Source organism: Erithacus rubecula, assembly GCF_903797595.1.
Source record: "Erithacus rubecula genome assembly, chromosome: 9".
Classification (NCBI taxonomy): Eukaryota; Metazoa; Chordata; class Aves; order Passeriformes; family Muscicapidae; genus Erithacus; species Erithacus rubecula.
Genome location: NC_136660.1, coordinates 5,682,235 through 5,696,350, shown reverse-complemented (window position 1 = coordinate 5,696,350; position 14,116 = coordinate 5,682,235). Strand labels below are relative to the sequence as shown.

Here is a 14,116-nt window from a genome sequence, read left to right as displayed (position 1 = left end):
CTCTGAATTTTCTCCCTTTGAAAAACCCTAACTATTCTTTTTACATGGGAATTCTGACCAGAGTCATTGAGATGTCTTTACACACAGATTTGGCATAGAGACTGCAATGGCAGTGATGTATTTATCTAGCTGGGCTTGTACCTACCCTGTGGCTGAGGCAGAAGAGCAAATGTCTATGTCAGCTACATCTGGAAAGAAAAAGAGTTTCTGTTTGAGTCAGCACACAGAATTAGGTAGCCAGGAACTGACTGCTCCCCTGAGCTCCAAACACTTATGACAACATCCCCCATCAACCAGCTTTTGAAAGATCACTCACATTGAAGTATATGACACCAACTGAAATATGTTCATTATGCAATATAAGTTGAATGCTTTGAGAGCACTACTTACAGCACTTTGTCCTGTACAATTCCCTGTAGGATTCTGCTTCCAAGGCTTATAAGTTAACCAGGCTGTCTAGACCAAGTTCTGTATGTGATGTGGATAGATACACCACAAACCAAGAGCAGCAGCAGGACACAGTCTCTTCCCTGCAAGTATATCATAAATAATACAAATCAGACTATGAATGATGGGAGAAGACTATCAAGTGTATGCAACAGTCATGACTTACACCTACCAGAAATGTGTGCCAACACATCACATCAATTGACTTTCTTTTCACTTGGTCTGCATTTGACCTTGCCATATTCATTCCAGTAATAGAACAGCTACAACCTCAAAGTTATCTTTTAAATAACGTTTTTCAACTGATAACATGCTCCCACACTTAAATTAACCAAACTTTTAACTACACTTCAGCCTATTTTTTGTGTACAAGTTTAATGCCAGAATAATTGGGAAAATGAAAGAGTATCTTTTTAACAAAAATATGTGTTTCAGTAATAAAACATATGTCAAAGTCAACAATCAAATAGCTTAGGCAATGCAAGGTAATGCATGTTTTCATTCCAATTATAGGTTTCTTAATTTAGCAAACAGGATTTTTGACTGCATTTAAAGAGGTAATCAGCAAATCAATATTAGATTTTCTGTAGAAGAAAGAGTCATAAAATAACTCACGTTACCACAGAAACAAACTAAAGCAAACTGGTGCCACAAAGTAATTAGGCAGAAAGAATAATTTAATGTCTTTAAAAAATTAATGATTTATGATGCTATGTCATGTTTGGGACATAAATATCTATTATCTTGCATTTTCTGTTCCTTCAGCCCTTTCTAATAAGGGGCAACTCAGCCAAGTCCAAGACTGAAGCCAAATCTCAGCAAAAAGAGGAAGAAAAAATATTGTCTTCCTCTTTTTTTTCTCCTTGTTCAAGAACATTACCAAACTGGCCTTTAGTATAAGTTTAGCTCACAGAAGTAATTCTTGAAAGCCCACTAGTGGAGAGTGCATTTCCTTCTCCTTTCAGGTTGAAAAGGAAAATTTCTGTGAGTCTACTGTAATGGAGTATTTGTCTGTATCAAAAACACCCTGACCTCTCCAGCCACAAGATTAAATACCAGCAGCCCACTCTGTCACTAGTTCACTATCAGGAAATTACAAGGCAGGAAAGACACAATTCACATAAAATTCACAGAGAGAAAAATAGTAAAAAAGAAAAAAAGACATCGGTAGTGGTGGGAGTGAATGAACAAGCTTAATAATGAAGCCAGTAAAAAGGAAATTACTCTCTGGCCAATTGATAATAAAAGGTTACTTGAGGCAAAGGGTCAGATCCTGAGCAGTGCAAACTGGCTCAACCTCAGCAAAGCAACAGTGATTTACAGCAGCTGCAAAATGCCCCAGGAGACAGAAAAACCCAGCTATAAAAATGGAACTGGAGGCCCACATTCTGAAAAGCTTCCTCTCACTTTCAGCACCAGACTGAGGTACAGAGGTGACTCTGAGGGTTTGGTTCTGCGGGGGAGCTCTTGTGAAGTAAGCTGAAGTGTGAATTTACACTGCATTTATTCTGGGTCTTAAGTAGGCTGTAAATTCATACCCAACCTATTTTACAGGGATTTCCCCAAGTAGATAAGCCCTAAATTTGCCTCCTAATCATGGAGGTATACAAAATAAATAGATGCTTTCAAAACTGCAGACCTACACAGGAATCTCTCTTTTGCTTGTAGGGGCAAGTGGGTACTGAATGGAATATATTGTATTGTAGTCCTGCAAGCACATGATGCCCTTCTTTGGACCACTGACCCCAAGGCCCCCTCCGATCATCTCCCTCAATAACTTTTGAAACCCCTGGATCTGTTCCAGCTTCATGGCAGACTTCCACACCCTGGCCCCTGGCTTCTCCCATCTCCATTCCAGTTCCACATATGGAGGTCCACATTTCTCTACCTGCTCACCCCCAACCCTCAGTGGGAGCAGTAACTCCTCATCCTCATGCAGAGGTGCTGTCTCCTACCAGTTTCCTACCTCTGAACCAACCTAACCATGCTCTGACCATTCATGCCTCATTGACCCCCAGAAGCACTAGATCCCTGGGTTAAAGCATGTCCTTTGAAACCTCCTTCAGAGTCATAAGATTAACTCCATGCCAAGAAATGCCGAGAAGCTGGGCAAGATTATTCACACTTTCTTGGCAGAAAGATGCTTTTACACACAGCCCAATGGACAGCCAGAGGCCTTTGGCAGGAGCCAAGAGGAAGCAGCTGGTACAGTCATAGCTTCACCAGGGTCCTCAGGACAGGGACCCAGCAAGCTAGGGTGACCAGCTTGAATCACACAAGGCCTGAGTTCTTTCCCTGGGAGTGGCAGTGAGGCTGTAATGAAGCAGAGCATTTATGCCTTGACTAGTCTGGGACATTGCACTGCTTGAAAAGCTGCCTGTGTTGGCTCTGCTGTCAAAGGCCCACCTCTGGCCATACCACTATAATACAGTGACAGCACTGTATCCTGAAGGATCTTTTTCATTAAGTCAATTTAGTAATATTCTCTGTCACCTGAAACAAACACCAGGTTTCTCAAAAGCAGCCTGGAATGTTTTCCTTCAGTGAAATGCCTGATTTTGCAAAACACGGAAGTCTGAAAGTCAGTTAACACTTAGAAGTTTTAATTTTCAGGGCACAATTTCTTTTATTTGTAGCTTTCTCAGGCTATAGATTTCCTGTCTATCATCTCTCTCTCAGTGTTTAAAACTCCACAGCCAAGCTATTCTAAATCCTTACTGAGCCTACTACTTATAAGGTAACAGGGATAACCACCAGCATATTCCCTAAACAGGGCACCCCAGAGAATTCAGTCACCAAAACACATCCAGTAAGACAAAGGAAAGGGTCCTCTATGTTATTTTAACAACCTACTATCCCCTGAAATCATTGGCAATACTAATCTATTTATCTTGCAAGTAGACAAATGCACACGACTTTCCCATGCAATAGCACCCCGATTAAACTTAGAGCATTTCAGGCAGATCATATTTCTCAAATAAAAATCAGACCTTATTAACCCTCAAAGGAAATTCCACATAAAAACACAGCATAAAAAAGCCAGATGCATGTAAGAATTTAGTCTGAGTTTTAGTCAAAATTCAGAGAATCCTTTTAACTGCTTCAGTTGCAAATTTTTCAGAACAGTGAGCTGTCCTATGAGGTAGCCAGTAGAAGGGTCATGGCTTTCTTTCTTACCCTGTCACATAGTAAGAAGGTCTTTATGCCCTGCTAAATGCAAAATGTTTTAGAAAAACAAAACCAGGAAATAAATTTGGATTTGGTCAAGAGTTCATGCTGGCTGAATCACTGTGGAGTGGAAACCACCAGCTCTAAAGATGGAAAGTCCAGAGCCATTCATTACCTCAAAGAAAGAAAAGAAGAAAAAATAAAAGAAAAAAGAGGCCCTCAAGACCCATTTAGCTTGCTGGTAAGCTCTCTCAACATCTAAAACATAAAAAGGCTACCTATCGACAGATGCCTTGACCTTTTTCCTTTTCATCTCTCTCAGAGCACAGCCAGCAATTTGATCAGCACCATAGTTTTTCATATTTGGTGCAGTGAGAATTGCTTAAATGTCATTCCCTGACTCAACATGCAGAAATGCTGTTAGGTCAGAGCACTGCTTCTTCCCTCCACATCCTCCACCTATTGCCCTCCTCACCCTTTCCTGAAGGAAAAAAAAAAATCTACATACTTTACCGACTGAATATGGCCAGTTGCTAAGTAGAGATTCGTTCAGACTTCTCTGGATTGCCTCTAGTTATCTGAGAGGTTCCAAGGAAATATTGCTCAGAAGCAATTAAGGTCAACTGCTCTAGGACAGATAATGGGCACATTTAGAGAGGCATCACAGCCATTTTGAAAGAGGCCTGGAAAATCTTAACATTATTAAAATGTGTCTTCACAACTACTGATAGGATCTAGTAACGATGTCTGTGTTGTGCTGGTGCATTTCATCGCCTTTCACAAGCCAAAATCTTACCAGCATATCATTTTAGCAAACTTTAAAAGGCAGCGTTGTGCCCATTGCTTGTAGCAGGAACAGCTCTTGACAACAACCTCAACATGTATTTTTTGCTTTCCTTGTTTCCAAAGTACTGGCACACAGAAACACACTATACTTAGGCACTAAATACATTTCTAAATACATTTGTCTCAGCTAACCATCACATTATTTGACATAATGCTGTCACTAAAGCAAAGAATCCTATCAGCTTCCAGACTCACCTGAATGCTCTGCAGCCTTTTTGTCCATGCTGAATGGGGTGATCAAGAGCTGCAGCACAAGGGGGATGAACCTGTGCTGAGAACAAGAGAGCTGGTCCAGAGATTAAATATTGTAACATGAGGTAAACTAGGATCAGCAGTTCTGCAATGAATTTCTTTACACAGACTTATCTCCATCATTCATTCTTTCTCTGTGCCTCTGCTCTGTAAATGGTTCTTTTTATATAACAGTCTCTGTGAGAATATGGTATGAAGTGGCACATTGACAGGGAACATGGGAATACCTTTGAATCTATGATAACTCCACATTACCAATCATTTTACCAATCAAGTTAAACACTCAAAAATGAATGATTCCAGAGAATGTAACAGTGGAAGTGACTCACAAAAGACTGAAGAATCAACACTCTCCTGAACTGAATTCAGTTTTGTGAGTATATGCTCTAAAGGGTTCATTTACCATAGTGATTCCATTTGGAAAGCAGTCCTTGAGAATTATAAGCATCCTTCTGCAGAGTAAACTGCCAGTCAGCAGCAATGTTATTTCATAGCACTGATGTCAATGACTATGGAAGCCTTTCAGCTCGGCAAAGCACGTTCCAGGATGTCATGAGAAAAAGATCTATAAAAACTGCAAAATCAAAAGCCTGGGACTGTTGTGCATTAGTTTTGCACACTTAACAGAGCTGGTGCTACAAAGTGCTTCTAGCCCTATCAAAATTTCCACAGGCAATATGTCAGAAGGCAATCCATCCTGAAGTACTAAATCACTGTAGACCTCAGATACACACCAACTTTACCTACAGAGGCTTTCATCAACTAATGAATCATTCTCCCTTTCTCTTTCCACAGGGCTTATAAGGCATGACTGCTCCTCATGACCTCCTCTGTTGCCCTAGTCCTTCAGACTTTCACTGCCTTCAGTTCCACATGCTGCCAGCACCTGTAACATGAAATAGTATTCTGAGTATTCTTTCCCCTTCCCATTACATCAGTGTTCAAGTTTGGTATAGCAGTGTGCTATTAGTGTTATTTTGAAGCCAGAATGCCCCATTTACTCTCCAGTCCCTGAGCACAGACCAGATTTCTTTCAGATGAAACTAAGCTGGAAGAGATACCCCAGCAGCTCAGGCAAAGCACACAGGCCTCACACAGAGTGCAGGGCAGGGGACTTCAGCAGAACTGCAGCTCTCCAGATGCACTGCTGGTTCCTAGCACCCTCACTTGTGGAGAAATTGCATTGGAGTATCAGACATTCTTTTTCTTCCAGGCAAACTTGACAAATCTTTTCTACTCTGTACAATGATGCCAAACTTACTTTGCTCTCCTCCAACCCCTCCCCGTCCCAAAACAGCTTGATGCCTATATTTTCAGACATTTACCTAGCCAGCACCTCCACTGTATCATAACATTTGAACTGTTATATTTTTTAGACTAGTCATTAAAATTGTCATCATTTAGGTCCTTGCCCATCTGCCAGTATTCTGTCACTCACCTCTTTTACTATTTCTATTCTTGTTTTTGGACTCACTTGTCCTGTTATTATGATTTTAGCTATGAATAAATCTCAAACTCATCACTAAAACCAAATTACTATGAAGTAGCACAATTTTCTGTGATTTCTTAGATTTCATGTGACTAAATTTCTGTGTAAGTTCTACCAGCACAATCTGAAACTTCACATTACCTATAAAGAAATCATGTCCTTTTCTCTCTCCATTAACTGCAGCATCTCTTCGTGGGCTAACCCAGGACCCACAGAACTGAATGAAAGGACCTTAGCTGACTGAAAGACGCAGTCCCCTAAATGCACTAAATGAAGTCATTCAAACTGATGATATTTATGTTGAATTTCATGACTATATGACATTCAGAGATAACCGTGTATGTTCTGAGTCTTTAGCAAATACATTTTTCCTATTATACAATCCGAAAAAAATACTGGTTTTGTTCTAATGCAATTTTAAGAATCAAATTTATATACAAGACGTTTAGAAAACAGAGACCCACCTCTAAATGCAAAGAACAAACATTTGCATTACCTATTTATATTAAAATATGCAGAAATTTCCAAAGTATTCAGTCAACTTATAAATTTTTATAACTTCTTCGAATTCTTAACATTTTTTTAACATACAGCATTATTTCAGCTTTGTGGAAGGCTCAATAACAATCTTTTTAGTCTGGAAAAAAGGAAAGAACATTATAATAAAGAATGCAGAATAAATAAAAACAAAACAGTACAAGCCGTACATCCACGCATACAAAGACAACTTTCATGGTGAGCTACAAGCAAGTATAATAACACAATGTGCTGCATGTTGATTTCACCAGTGAAAAGAATTTCTCCAGTTATTGAAGACTTTCCTGGCAGAATTTCAGAAAAAAAATTTTGACATTCTCCCAATCTGACTTCTGTGCAATGCAAGTCATGCACATTTTAAATACTGATGAATAATACTGCCTTTCTTCTGAGAACTGTTAACAGCTGTAGAAACTATTATAGCCTGTTTAAAATCATGTCTCTATGGTCAATACTCTCCAGACACTTAGCAATACTAAAGCTATTCCTGGGACTAAACTAGAATTGCCTTGTGAGTACAAAGTTTGATTTATGTTGAAATGAAACAACAAACATCTGATCTTTCCTTTTTTTAAATAGCCATTCACATAAACACAAGAATCAGCTGCATAACCAGAAAGTGATGTACCAAATTTACAGAAATTGAACAAAGGAAGACCACCCCAGTTACCTTCAAAAAGAAAAGATTTGTGAAAGGGTGAAAGATGTCTGATTAAGATACTCTGCACAGCCACAACCACCCTAACGTCTTTGGGGTAAGGTAATGGTTTATGAGTGCTGTTTCATTAATCTAGTTTTTCAACTTTTCTGAAATATGTAAAATTATTAGCAGCCCAGTCCAATATCTAGGCAATGCTCATTACTAGTGTGCTAACATTTTTTCACATCACAGAGCCCAGGTGGGAACGGGAGAAATGCTCTGTTGTGGCTACTCTGACATTTTTGAAATTATGACTGGAAAAAGAGACAAAACACAAGTGGAACAAGTGCAAACCTCAAAAGGCATAAGATTTCAGATCACGTTCTATAGATTCATGTATATTACTAAGATTCTTCATTTTAACAAACTTCCACAAAAATTCTCTTTTTTTTACACATCTTCACCTTTCAAGAAATAAAAACACCTAAGTATTATCAGATTTGCTGAGTGTTTATGATCTCTGACAAAGACAGCAATTAATTTGACCAGTAACAATAATAAAGTGAGGATTAAGCTAATTTCAAGTTAAGAGTCTCTTCTTCCAGAAGAGTATCATAAATCAATCAGGAAGCCTTAAGCAGCTTCAAATTAATTCTCCAGCTTCTTCTAGATTAATTCTAAATCTTTAGGTCTTAAAGTATCTAGAAAAGTGAAAGATAAGCTAATTGTTCATCTCATTATTAGGTTTTTCTTCAGTCAGGAACTTACCTTATTTATAGCATCACATTCATCTTCTAATTAGGGCTTTCACAGCAGTTTTGTTGTATTATCAGTATGGCACAGGGACACCTCCACCTTCTCCAGCAGACATGCAAGTAGCAGAATAACCTGTGTGCCCTTCTGCTGACCCAGGTGCCATCAAACACAGCTCTCCACACAGTCCCTGTTCTTGGCTGGGGGAAACAAAACTATTGTATTAGTGCTGCTTTCCAAAAAGCTGCTGTTAGTTCCACCAGTAACCTTTACTAAAAGGCATGACAGGTGCACCTGCCCAAGGATAAAAACTCACTGTCACCAAAACCTGATTTACCCACTCCCACTGTAATGGAACTGAGCAAGACCAAAGACTCCAGAGGCAAAACAATCTTGAAATTCCAAACACAGAACTAAGAGCAGAAATGCTGTCATCCTCTCTTTGACTTTCAGGTCAAATTCAAGCTCTTGTGCTGAAGTTTCCAGTTTGTCTTTACAAAGTCCTACCTCAGGCTGTTCCCAACCCCTCTGCTTTTCTTCCTCCCTACTCACTCACTCTGCTTTTCTCACTCCTTTTGTCCTTAAGTGTTTCCTTTTCTCCTCTGTGCTCTGAGTCTTACCCATGCTGCTCTCTGGGCTAAGATCTCTCCCCCTGGGAAGGCTTTGGATGTTCTATCTCAACAAATTCAGGATAACACTCAAATTCAATGGGAGTAAAGCTGATCCACATCATTTGGGATCTCTTGCCAAGCATTATCCCCTGTCCTTCATCTTGCCCTCATCCTGTCTTTAGTGTCTGCAACTCTGTTCCCTTCCTCTCCTTAGCTGTTAGCCTATACCACATATTTGCAAATTTTGCCATACTCAGACTGAGAGTTCCTACAGGCAGAGTACCAAGTTGTTAGATTTTCCATTACTTTCTCTATAAAATGGTGTCTATTAAATGCTTTCCCATAACAATGGAAAGAGATGAGCAATTTACAACACCAAAGGATGGGAAAAGTGTGCACATAAGAGGGCACACTATTTTCTTAAATTGTAATAGGTAAGTAAGGAAATACTTTTTTCAAAATCACTGATCACATACAAGGCAAAAAGGCATTGTTTAGGAAAAAAGCATAAGAAAGGCACCAAGGTCACTAGAAATTATCATATCCTTTAGTCTGGGAATATCAGCTGGGCTCTGGCTCTAATTCAGCACAGTTACAAGGTAATTCTGCAAGTACAATGCTCTAGGGGCTGCAAATGAAAATAAAAGTCATGTTCATATCAACCAATTTCAAGGTCATATGTTTGAAATCAAGGCAGCAGGGAACCAAAAAGCCTTGCAAAATAAGCAGAAATCATGCAACCAGGAAATTCTCACAGGTATAATACCAATCTGGATCTGCTAAACTCAGTGGTCAGTCGTTCCACTGAATATAGTAAGAAAAATTAGGCTGTGCGTTAAGAGATCAGATAATTTGCAATGGGAGACTAACAGTGGACCAGATGGAAAAATAAGTGCCTTGGAATGCAGACAAGCTTACAGAGAGGGTGAAGCAATGGCTGTTTTGAGAACCCCTGTTGGTCACTATAGAGTGCTAATAACATGTCAAATGCACTAACGGCTGCAACAAAGGCAGGAGTCAAACAACCTTACATAATGATAAAAAAAGGGATTTAATCCATCACAAAAAAAGAAATGTAACAGAAAAATCTGTAGCATGTAGGCATAAGTGTGAGAATAGATGTTCCCAGCAATGAATTAGGAAGATCTGAACTTTGGCACCATTTCCAGAGTGACGAAACTTTTAGACATGTTGCCTCTTTACCTGTCTGTGGGTAGAAAAGTCATTGATAACTGAAAAAACTCTTAAGCAACCTTCTGTGCTGTTTTCTATTGCAACAATTGTACATTGACTGCTCAGAACTGAATGGTGCCTGGTATCATTATTCCAAAACATGCAACTATCCATCCAGATATTGGAGAGACACTGTGTCTCTCCTACTGCAGAGAGACTACAAATGTGAGCACAGGGGCAAACAATACTATTAACAGTTCCCACTTAGGCTGGTATTGCTGTGTTAGGGCAGTCCACAGGCAAGTGCTGTCGTTTCTGACAAGCCTGTTGGATAACAGCAACAGGAATCTGTCAGACTCAGCCCACACACAGGATGTGTCCCGCACAGCATCCTGACCTCCTCCAAAGAAGTTTCATTTTAGAATTCTATGGAACATGTTACAAATACCACCTGGCAATGTGTGATGTATCAGAGAGCAAAGGAAAGGCGCAATGAGCAGTACAAATAACATGGAAACACCCTCTGAGGGCTCCAGCAGTGGGCTTGCTGGAGCACGCTCTGTGCTTGCTTGAAGAAACAGGCGATATCTGTGTGACAGAAGGACACTTGGCCCATCAAACAAGGAAATGTGCAAAGGCACTTTTGTGCTTCCCATGCAATTCCCTGACTGCAGCTGCCAGAAGATTAGCGTTGTCTTAAAGACAATTCAAGAAACTTCAGGCTTGGCCAAGAATAAACCTAGTAATAAAAAAACTAGTAAAGAATAAGTGCCTTTACTTTCACAGGACCATATTCACACCACAAGCAACTCCCTTTTCCCCAGGAATAGGCCCTCGCCAATGCATAAAATGTCAAAGGCCTTGCACATTGCCTCACTACAATCACACAGACTGCCATCTCTTCTTCCCAGGACAAGGCAATTCTGAGGGATCTACTTACTCCTGATTTCCACCTTCTTTACACCACTTGAGGTGCAAAGCTGATGGAGATGAACAACCAGTCACACCTCCTAGGCAGACAATTAGAGGCTTCCAATTAGTAGAAGAGTCTTTGCACACCCAGCCATGACAGCTCAGAGTGCTTCTGCTCCCATGCAAGTTTACCAGATCCACAGGAGAGCTTTAAACTTTCAATTATCAGACCATCCACCTGAGTCTGTGAGACAAATAAGTGTCCTCTGTATCCCACCCTGTTGCAAGCAAGCTTCCCACTGCTGGAGAGGGATTGACTGGATAGGTGTCAATACATCGAGTTACATAAATATATTTGGTTGGGAGAGATTTCAGCAGCATACTGAGAACTTGGGTTCAGTATGCTATGCAACAAATAATGGCACTATTGTCTTTTTAACAGAAAGTTTTTTTTAAAAAGTCCCTGATATTATGATTTTGCGTTTGAAAATTGTATTAAGGCTAGTGCAGAAACTATTCGCAAAGAAGAGATTCATGAAGACCAACAAAATGATTCACCAGTCTCTCACTAGGAAGTGATATCATTGCAACACATCTCCATGAGAATGGCAGAAGGGATGCATTATTTCACACGACTGAAGTATTAAATCTGCAAGTGTGTATGACAAATGAGAGGAGGAAAATTGTCTGGGCAGTGACGACCAGATGCTTGTAAACACTACTGAACATTTATAATCTGGTCTGGGATAAACTGCAAGCTGAGAGTATATTGTACAAATTATAGTCCAATCAGATTATTTTCTCTCTGATCCACCACTTCTTGCTTAATCCCTCAAGCCAAAACCAGTGAAATCCTTTCCTGCTCTTTGCTCAGCAGCCATATAGCAAGTGTGTTTTCGCACTTTCACACTCTCTCACCTCAGTCCCACGGTCTCTGACCCATCTTTCCATCTCAGAACAGGCATTCAGTCTTGCCAAGGATTTATACACCCAGCAGTACACCTGCTCTTATCCTTTGCCATGCCCAGCATCATTACTCAGCTGCTCTAGCAATTCTTAGGTTAAAAGGCATAGGATTGCTGCACAGCCAGGTGGCATAGGGAACCCCAAAGCTCTCCCAGTCCCTGTGTTAGATAGATTCTTACCTTGTGGCTTACACTGAGGAGAAGCTGGATGCATGTATGAAGCTGCTAGGGAGGCAGAGAACAAGGAAGTTTTAGGTTTCAGCATATATGTCACATTGTCTTCAAGGATGACACAGTGGATAACAGGTTTTTTAGCTCTTAGAACCATACCTTGTGTTCAACATGCACGCTGCAGTAATTCTGGGCAGTATTAACTGGTTGGCACCTCAAAACCCTAAGCATGTTACACTCTGCCATGCCTTTTAATTAATGACCTGCTCCTTGCACAGCAGGCAGCTGGAGGCTTGCAGCTACATAACTACAGAACTGACAATGACAAGATGACACCACCCAAATTAAGAGGATTTTCTTTCTTTTAATCTTATTCCTTTTCCTCAGACTGTTCTATATTCCAAGAGGTCCAAGTACTATCCCTCCAGTTCACCTAACTGTGATGCTTCTCCCTCACCTATAACTCTTCTCTCAAAAACCTACACTTAAAACACCCAGTATCAGCAGCCCCAAGCATTGGAAAGACGAAAGAATTTGTGTTGCTTTCCTTCCCAGCCCGCTGCCCACCTGTGCCAGAGATGAGGGACACTTTGAATCCAGGGAACTGCCACAGAAGAGAATGGCAAATTTCTGACTCACTTATTTTCTCCAAAATTCCTTCAACTCTCTGCAGGAAGACTGACAGGTCTGTTGCTATGCAGATCTGCTGGCCCACAGCATGCCAGAGGCTGCTGTCAAATCAAGGCTTTAGGAGCAATCACAGAGCAGCAGGCACATCCAAACAGCACTGGAGAAGTCATCTGCAAGGAAGAGCAAGTCCCATGCCATGTAACATGAAAGCAAGTTATAAGTATTTATTCTGATATTTCTCCTAAACTCCCAGGGACTGGAACTTTTTTATGCAATGCATATCCTCCAATCTAGTAATCATAGTTCCCTGGAGACTGGTGCTGTAGGACACAGAGACAGGGCTGAAAGCTGAGAAGCTCTGGGATTTCTGATGTATCCAGCCACACTCAGAGCCAGCCAGAGCGATGCAGGACTCCTCATGCAATCCACCTGCTTCCCTAGGTTCACCTGGAAAAGCAAACCACCAGCCCTCCAGTTCAGCCTTCAGTTAGACAAAACAGCAGAGTGGAAGGAAAGTTGCTCTCTTTGTTCCAGCAGTGCCCACAGGCTCATGTGTACTGACCGACAGTTCCTGTCCCACAGAGCTGTACCTAAAATAATAAGCAGCCAAAGGGAGGAGACACACACCAACAGGAAACTAGACTGATTTTTCTGTGATAGAGAATGAGTGACTATATTCTTGATATAGTTGCAGACAAGACCTCAGTGGTCTTGAAAAACAAAATGGAAATGCCACTTGCCTTAGACAAACACACAAAGCACTGGACCTGATTTCCCACTGGTGACCCTTACATAACATCCATAACAATTTTCACGCTTACTGTTCATACAAAAAAAAATAAGAATCTAATTTTCTGTTTGGTTTGGAGAAAAAGCTACTGCTTTTGGCATACAGAAGCATAAGTAATCTGTTAGCAAGCATTTTAGAGAACATCTCAGTATGGTGAACATATTCCCTCAAGTTATTTCTATGATCTAAGTGAGCAGCAAGTGCTGTACTAATCTCTTTCAAAATTATCCACTATCAGTTAATGAGTCCTGCATTACAAATTCCATCCAAAAAGTCTCTTTGTTGTGCATGCACAGCACTTCACTAAAGTCATGGAGACATTCCCCAGACAGAGCAGACTGAAATAGATCAGACACCCATTCTGTAACAATTACCTGGAAAAGTGAATGTTCCTTCTGTGTATTATGAAACCTCAGGTACCAAAGGAACAGAAGCTTAAAGGCCACACAGTACTTTCATTTCATGTGTGCATCTTCCAGTGATGTCAACACAGTGTGAGGATGATTCTCAGCCAGCGTAACTTCTGCCAGGAACTATTTTCAAACATACCCCATCAACTCTGGGCTCACACTTGTATCCAACAAAATTTCATATCTCTCCACACCATCAACACTTGCACTTAAAAGCGGCAATATTTAGCTTGTGTAAGTAAAACTTCCTTTGAAATACTGGAGACTCTTTGAAAGCTGAAAGCATTTATAGATCTTGGCTCCAGGAAAAACATTCTCTGCT

The 14,116-nt window shown here is 40.5% G+C and overlaps 1 long non-coding RNA gene across 5 annotated transcripts in view; it reads right to left on the bottom strand.

Moving 5' to 3' along the window:
• Window positions 1-14,116, bottom strand: part of LOC306805223 — a 103,903-nt gene that overhangs the window by 79,886 nt on the left and 9,901 nt on the right. The window contains exons 2-5 of one of the 5 annotated variants that reach the window (XR_013775151.1): window positions 8,148-8,332; window positions 6,699-6,839; window positions 5,457-5,599; window positions 4,657-4,732 (exon numbers count right to left, since the gene is read on the bottom strand). The exons of 2 other annotated variants lie outside the window; for them this stretch is intronic. This is a non-coding gene — a long non-coding RNA (uncharacterized lncRNA). The remainder of the gene's footprint in view (window positions 1-4,656; window positions 4,733-5,456; window positions 5,600-6,698; window positions 6,840-8,147; window positions 8,333-14,116) is intronic. 2 more of the 5 variants (XR_013775152.1, XR_013775153.1) reach the window with 2 other exon arrangements.